This window comes from Galeopterus variegatus, unplaced genomic scaffold (genome assembly GCF_000696425.1).
Source record: "Galeopterus variegatus unplaced genomic scaffold, G_variegatus-3.0.2 Scaffold279, whole genome shotgun sequence".
NCBI classification, from domain to species: Eukaryota; Metazoa; Chordata; class Mammalia; order Dermoptera; family Cynocephalidae; genus Galeopterus; species Galeopterus variegatus.
The window spans coordinates 422,455-430,561 of NW_007726390.1; positions in this window are offsets into that span (position 1 = coordinate 422,455).

Consider the following 8,107-nt stretch of genomic DNA (forward strand, 5'->3'; position numbering starts at 1 on the left):
CGACCCCGCCTTTTCCGGTTGGCCCCGCCTCTCCCTTCCACTTCTCCAACCTCAGGGTTCACCCAGGTCTGACCTGCACCAAAGGAAGACTCTGGCCACGCTGTGTCCTGCAGGCTGGTCTGGGTAAAGCAGGGCGGTGTTAGCTCGGTCTTCCCCTAAGAAGTTTCGGTATTCTTAAGTCACTACTATCCTGGAACCACGAAAGACTCTGTAATAAATAAACTGAGATGGGAGTGAGGTAGGGAATGTGTAATACCTCCACATAGCTCTGATGGCCTATAGGTGTAACACAGATGTCCTTTTGGTATAACAGTACTATCCACGACCTCCAGGTACAAAAGGAGTAGGAATTTCATTCATTCATTCATTTGTTTAGGCAGTCAGTGAATGACGTGCTAAAGATAGGTCTGTTTATGATCTGATGAGGAGATAAAAAATAATTTCAGAGTATAATAAATACTGGGAAGGAAACAAAACATGGCGATATTATACAATTAGGTGGGGAGAGTTAATTTAGAACAGATATCTGAGATGAGAAAGAGTCAGCCACGCAACAAACTGGAGAAGAATCTTCTGAACATAGGAAACAGTAAGTTCAAGGTCTTTACGTGAGAAAGAGCTTGGCTCACTTCTATGAACACAAAGGAGGCCAATGAGACCACAAGGGAGTGGGTTGTAGAGATGTGGGGCACAAGATAAGTAAAGATGCTGAAGTAGGCTGAGGCAGATACTTTCAAGTCTGATAGAACTGTCTTTCAGATTTCTGTCATTTTGGAAAACTTGCTTAATCTCTCAATGTCTCTGTAAAATGAGCATAATAATTGTACCTATCTAATAGGGTTGTCATGAGTATTAAATATGACAACGTGCCTAAAGCTGTTAACACAACATCTGGCACATAGTAAGAACTCAATAGAATTCTTTTAAATTGTTTTATTTTAAGGGTAGTAATGTCCCCAGTTTTTGTAGTACAGATACCCATTGCAATGCCTTTTCCATCAATGTTCTTGGAAACAATTAATTGTCCCAATAAAATCAGTCAAATTCTCCAAATAGACTCCATTTGATCTTTTGAATGGCCCTGAATGTTTGACTTTCAATATGTATATCCTATATATACAAATAAAGAGCAAATTTATATCAATTAATGACCAAAGTCACATAAAGGATGTCTTCAAATTTATTAGGAAAAAATTGTATGGGTATTATGTGAATATTCTATTTTTCTAAATATATCTGGATCTTGGAGGGGACAATAGACAAAGAAGATGGATTGGGCAGGGATAGTCCCTTCTCCCACTCACTTGCAGCTATTCTGGTCAAACTAGTCCATACCAAAATATGTCACCTCTGATATCAAGAAGTAAAGAAGAGAGGACAAGGCAGAGAAAAAAAAATGACAGCTCAGTTTGGTTCAATTCAGCAAATATTTATGAGTGCATACTGGTATGTTATTTTAACATCACTCTCACCAATATTTTTAACTCCCCTGACCCTTTTTCTTTTCCTCTCACTAGGCTTGCAAAATTCCAACTTCAGGTGAACCTTCTATTTTCCCTGAGCCTACACCACCCATTTCCTTTTTTATATGTGCCTGTGAAATTGTATTGCTTTCCATCAGAAAATGTTGCTCAATTTGTAATTATATATTCACAAGTATGATTAAATGTTTACTGTCTCTCCCTCCCCAGTAGACTATAAGCCCCAGGAAAACAAGGACTATGACTACTTCTTGCTCATAATTGTATTCCTAGTGTCTAGCAGCATCTAAAAATAGAAAAGATAGATATATATTGAATGAATGAATGTGTCAAGCATGATAATAGTTAAGCAGAAATATAAAAAAGACTGAGAAATGTCACCAGTACTCAAGGAATTTAAAATATCATAGAATAAAAGAGATATAAGATAGGGCATATCTTAGTTCATTTGGGAATCATTAAAACTTATATCATAACAAAGAGTGATGAGATAGATTTAGCCCTTCAAAAATTATGTAGGAGGCCAGCCCAGTGGCGCACTGCGCTAGTGCGCTGCTTGGGAAGCGCAGCGGTGCTCCCGCCGAGGGTTCGGATCCCACATACAGACCCATGTAGGAGGCCAGCCCGGTGGCGCACTGCGCTAGTGCGCTGCTTGGGAAGCGCACCGGTGCTCCCGCCGAGGGTTCGGATCCCACATACAGACCGGTTCCTGCTCACTGGCTGAGCGAGGCATGGGGGCAACACCGAGGGTTGCAATCCCGTTGCCGGTCCCAGTCCGGTACGGGGGCGACACTGAGGGTTGCAATCCGTTGCCGGACACGGAAAAAAAAGACAAAAAAAAAAAAAAAAATCATGTAGGAATATTCCCCAATCTGTTTTCCTGTAATTTAGCACTGATGAGGGTGGCGGTTTTAAAATACGTACACAAAATCTTTCATACTTTGCACTTTAAGAGAATAATTCCCCTTCCCTGGACCTAGTGACTTGCTCTTGATGAATAGAATAGAGCGGAAGTGACAGAGTACAACTACTGAGACTAGGTCATAAAAGGTATTGAGGCTTCCTCCTTACTCTCCCTTAGATTAGTCCCTCCGGGGAAAGCCAGATGCCATGCCATTAGATTACATCAGCAGGTCTATGGAGAGGCCCACATGTCAAGGAAAAGCCAGCAAGGAACTAAAGGCCTCCTGTCAACAGCCTTGTGGGTGAGCTGTCTTGGCAGCAGATCCTTCAGCCCCAGGCAAACCTTCAGATGACTACAGCCCTGGTCTTGATCTCAACATCATGAAAGACTGAGTCACACTACCCTGTTCAGCTGCTCCTGAATTGCTGGCCCATAAAAACTTTGAGATAATAAATGCTTATTTTTTTAAGCCATTAAGTTTTGGGATAATGTGTTACACAGTGACAGATAACAAATACAACAGGAACATATATTTTTGTAGAGATTAATTGGGAAGCAATACAGATAGGCAAATAGCAACTACTTTTGCTCTCATATCAGCCACAACACTCAGGTTTTAGAAATTTCTCATCCCAAATATCTACCCCCAAATACCTACCAGAATGCATTTAATTGAATGTATCTATGGCTAAGCAATAAGATATTGAGGTAGGAATAGAGTTCCTAGGCTTCTGTGAAACATTCTTCTTTTAATCAATATAATACATAGTTTAAAAAAAAAAAAAACATACTGCAAAGCTTAGAATGAAAAAGAGGAATCTGGGCTGGCTGGTTAGCTCAGTTGGTTACAGCACGGTGTTATAACACCAAGGTGAAGAGTTCAGATTTCTGTACTGGACAGCCACCTAAAAAAAAAAAAAGGAGGAGTCTGCTGCCCTACCCTACTCCCCTACTCTAACCCCGAGTTCCATTCCCCAATTTTTTAAAACACATTTCTTCCATATTTACCTCTGTATTTCTAAATAACATGCTTATGCTGCTATTTCTTGATATATAAATTTTAGGATTTATCTTTTGACTTCCTAATTAGGAAGATAAAAATTTAGCACCCTGTATCACTCCAGGCTCCCATTTTCCTTACTTTCATCCCCCACACATACAATATATGCCAGTTTTGGTTAAATCACTATCCAATAATCTGTGTCATTATGGGGCTGTGTATGTCAAGCAATATACTTTAGTTACATTTGCTTAATTGTAAAAGTTTTTTGAACTACCTGGAATTAAAAGTTGCTTCATTTAAAAAATGTGCTCAGTTTTTTTTTTTTTTAATTATTGATTGTTCCCAACTTTTCAATACAATTGTAAACTTCCTCTGAATAGTGTAGTGTTTTTCAGAAAGTCAGTCACGTAGGGATTCTTCCAGTTCTATTTTTTACCTACATACATTTCCTGGAGGCCTCCTTCTTTTTGCTCTAATCTGGGGTCTCTACATTTATTGTACCGCTCTCTTCTTAGAACTTTCCTCTCTTCTTGTGTGCTGTCTTCTCTTTCCTGATACCCAAGTTTCCTCTTTTTTGGTTTACTCCTTTGCTTGGTTGGATCACATCCTCTCAGTGATTTTCTGAGAAAGGACTTAAAGATGTACATTATTTGTGACCTTGCATATCTACTGTCGTACTTGATTAATAGTTTGGCTGGCTTTAGAATTCTCTTAGAATTTTGAAATTCTTTCTCCATTGTTCTATATTTTCCAGTGCTTCTATAGTGCCCTTCCAATTCTCAATCCTTTGTTGAGGACGAAGTGTTTTGTTTTTCTTTCTGTTAGGGGTATTTTCCACCCACTGAACTGGTCACTCAGTGGACACCATTAATGTAGGAAGTCATCCTTCCATTTTGGTTATTTTCTTGAATTATGTCTAAGATTTTCTCTCCTCTGTTTTCATGTACTGGTACTATTATTAGTCAGACTGCTCGTCTTGAACGAGTACTCTAATTTTCCATCTCTTCTCATTTATTTCTACTTTGTCTTTTTATTCCACTCTCTAGGAAATTTTCTCAATGTTTCTTCTAATGTTTTTATTAAAACTTTTTTTTTTTTTGGTTATCATGTGTTTAGTTTCTAAGAGCTCTTTCTTGTTCTCTGGTTGTTTCTTTTTATAGAGTCCTGTTCTTATGTCTTTCAGTATATTGATTGTAGCTTTTCATTTGTTTTCTTTTCTTCCTTCTTTGTTTCCTCAAAGTTTCTCTTTTTCTCTTTGTCTTGCTCTACTTCATTTTGGAGGTTTTCCTCAACAATCTGGTGAGCCTTGGTTTCTGATTATAGAGTGAGTAAAGCACTACGAAAGCAGTGAAATTCTGAGTGTGTGAATGGGAGGGTCCAGCCGTTTTGTTGTTTTATGATACCATTGTCTATTCCTGTAAGAATTTTCCAGTACCCTTTTAGAATGAGAAAGGGCGAGACGGGGTGGTCGGAAAGCAAGTGTGTATATAGTCTGCACTTTTGGAGCTAAGCATTACAGGTGGTCTGGGGGTGGGGGAGGAGTCTCAACATTCAGCATGGGGGGACTTCATATAAACCACCTTGTTCAGATCGGAACTCTCTCTCTCTCCCCTCTCACTGGAACTGTGCTGAGTCTAGAGTCCCTGAGTTTGTAGCCAATATTTTCTTGACTGGATAATCTTGATTTTAAAATGTATTCTTGGGCCGGCCCGGTGGCGCACTCGGTAGAGTGTGGCACTTGGGAGTGCGGAGGCGCTCTGGCCGAGGGTTCAGATCCCATATAGAGACCGGTCCACTCACTGGTTGAGCGCGGTGCAGGCGTGACACTGAGGGTTGCGATCCTGTTGACGGTCGCGGTACGGGTGTGACACTGAGGGTTGCGATCCCGTTACCGGTCACGAAAAAAGACCAAAAAAAAAAAATGTATTCTTAATGAATTTTAGGTAACTTCTATTTTTCTCTAGTGAACCAACTGGTAGTCAAACCCCTACTTTGTCATCAGTTTTCTCTCATCTACCCCTTTTGTGAATTTTCTTTTCTCAGTTCCAATTCTGTTGTGTCCTCTCGCCTATCCAAAATTACTTCTGTCCAAAATGATCTCTTGGCTTCTAAGCTGATAGTATTTGTTTGACTCTTAGTCACACATTGTCCTGTGACAGCTCAGGCTGTTACTATCTTTTCAGGGTTGTTAATTTGTTAATTTATTTGTACATGCATTAATTCACTTGGAAATCATCTTCTGAAATACATGCACAGTGCTAAGTGCTGGGGAACCCAAGAAAACCACAGCAAGTTCTCCACCATCCATTGAATGGGAAAACCTACATATAAAAAAATATATTTGATTCCACATAGTAAGCACAATTATACAACCTTATGGAACCAAAGGGGAGGGACCTAATCCAATCACAGAGGAAGTCTTAGGGAAGACTTCATGGAGGTAGCCAGACCTGAGCTAAGTCTTAAAGTAGTTAGCCAGGTAAAGTGAAGGCAACAGTTTGGGACAGGGGAGAAAACATTTCAGGAGGGAAAACTCATTGCAGGTGAATGAAGGCACGGAGGCTGGAAACAACAAGGCACATATGGGAGATTTTTAGCAGATCACGAAGTATGAGGCAGAGAGGTGTTGGAGAAGTGGATTGGCCCAGATCATGGATGTATTAGTCTGTTTTGTTTTGCTATAGCATAACACCTGAGGCTGGGTAATTAATAAAGAACAGAGGTTTATTTGGCTTATGATTCTGTGACAGCTGCATCTGGCAGGGGCCTCAGGCATGGTGGAAAGCAGCAGGCAGCTGATAGGTACAACCAGATCATATGGTGAGAGGAAGCAAGAGAGAGAGACAGGAGGGGTCAGGGTCTTTTAAACAACCAGCTCTCAGGGGAACTAATAGAGGGAGAACTCACTCATTAATCACCCCACATAGGCAGAGCATTAATCCATTCATGAGGGATCCGCCCCCATGACTCAAACAGCTTCCAGCACTGCCACATTGGGGATCAGATTTCAACATGAGTTTTGGTGGGGACAACACATCCAGACTCTATCAATGGGGGTCCTTGAATGTTATGCTGAGAATCTTAAAGTTAATTCTTCAGAGAACCAGGAGCATTGAAGATTTTAAATGTGACACGGTCAGGTTTATATTTTTGAGAAACCAGACTAGTGTAGAGGATAGAGGGGTACAAGACTAGAGGCTAGGTGATCACTTAAGGGAATGTGGCAATAAATCAGGTGAGAAACAATGAGAGCTGGAAATAAGTCCTTCATCATAAAGATGGAGAGGAGGGAATAAGTTGAAGATATATGTAGAGGATAGATTGGCAGGACTTTGTGTATTGATAGATCATGAGAGGTAAAAGAGAAATTAAGGATGACTTTCTGCTTTCTAGTTGCCTAGACATAGATAATGCTGCAACCACCTGTTTCTGAGAAAACCAGATGGGTGTGTTCAATACACAGTTGGATTTTGAAGCTCAAGGGAGAGATGCAAACTGGAAACATAGATGTGGGAGTTGTGAACACAGAAGAGGTATTTAAAAATCATAAGATTGGGCAAGTTTCCCCAGGGGAGAGTATGGGTAAACACTCAACAAAGGATGGCATCCCAAGGAACACTCTCATCTTAGAGGTGGGCTGGGGAAAAGCCCATGAAGGAGACAGTTAAATAATATGAGAGAAGCGTAAGAAGAATTTGGAGTGTTTGGTACATAAAGAAATTGAATTGAAGGAGAAAGGAATCAGCATTGTCAAAATGCAGCAAAGATTTTCATGAAAAATGGTCATTGGATTTGGCAATAAGAAGGTCACATAAAAAGAAGCTTCAGGAAGGTGGAGCTGAAATCAGACTGCACAGTGGGCTAGGGTGTGAATGGGAAGTTGGGGAGTGAATGAGAAGTTGTCAGTGACTATAGGTAGCTCACTGTTTCAGGAATTCGAGGTAAGGAAGGCAAAGATAGAGCTTATGTGGTACGTCTTCCTACCTCAGCTGATTCTAAACACCTTGAGAGAAAGTATCATGTACACATTTAAATTTGTGGTACGTCTTCCTACCTCAGCTGATTCTAAACACCTTGAGAGAAAGTATCATGTACACATTTAAATTCAGTAAATATTAATTAGTTAATTGATCTAATCAAATATCAGCACTAGACCTTTAGGCTTTTACTTAGCCTTTCTTCTGTTACCACATTTTTTCCTTTAGATTATTTCCTTCCAATCTATTCAAATATCAGAAATCATTTAGGTATTGAGAGACTTCCCACAGAAGTCTCCGTGTCCCATTTTAAGAAACTGGGCTCAAGCCATTTCCTGCTTTGGTCATTAAAAAAATAATAATAGCTGTTATTTGCACAGTAATCAGAATTCCATCAAGAAATTCTGTGTACATTAAGTCTAAGTCATGTTATTTTTATAATCATTAGTATTAGAATAACAAGGTTATGACTTTGTTCATCTCTAAAAAATTTAATGTTGTTTAACAGAGTTTTAATAGATGAGAGGCTGGGCTTTCAGAAGTCAAAGGTTGAACTATGTACCCTGTGGGTTCTCTTTAAATAATTATTGAATGACTAATCATTTATTTCATGATACCTAACACAGGTGAAATGATTGCCTGAGCAGGCATATTTGAAGAAGTAAACTCATACAAAGAACTGACTTGAAAGATTGTCAAGGAAACCAGTGATATTCATACCACACTTATAAAACATATTCTA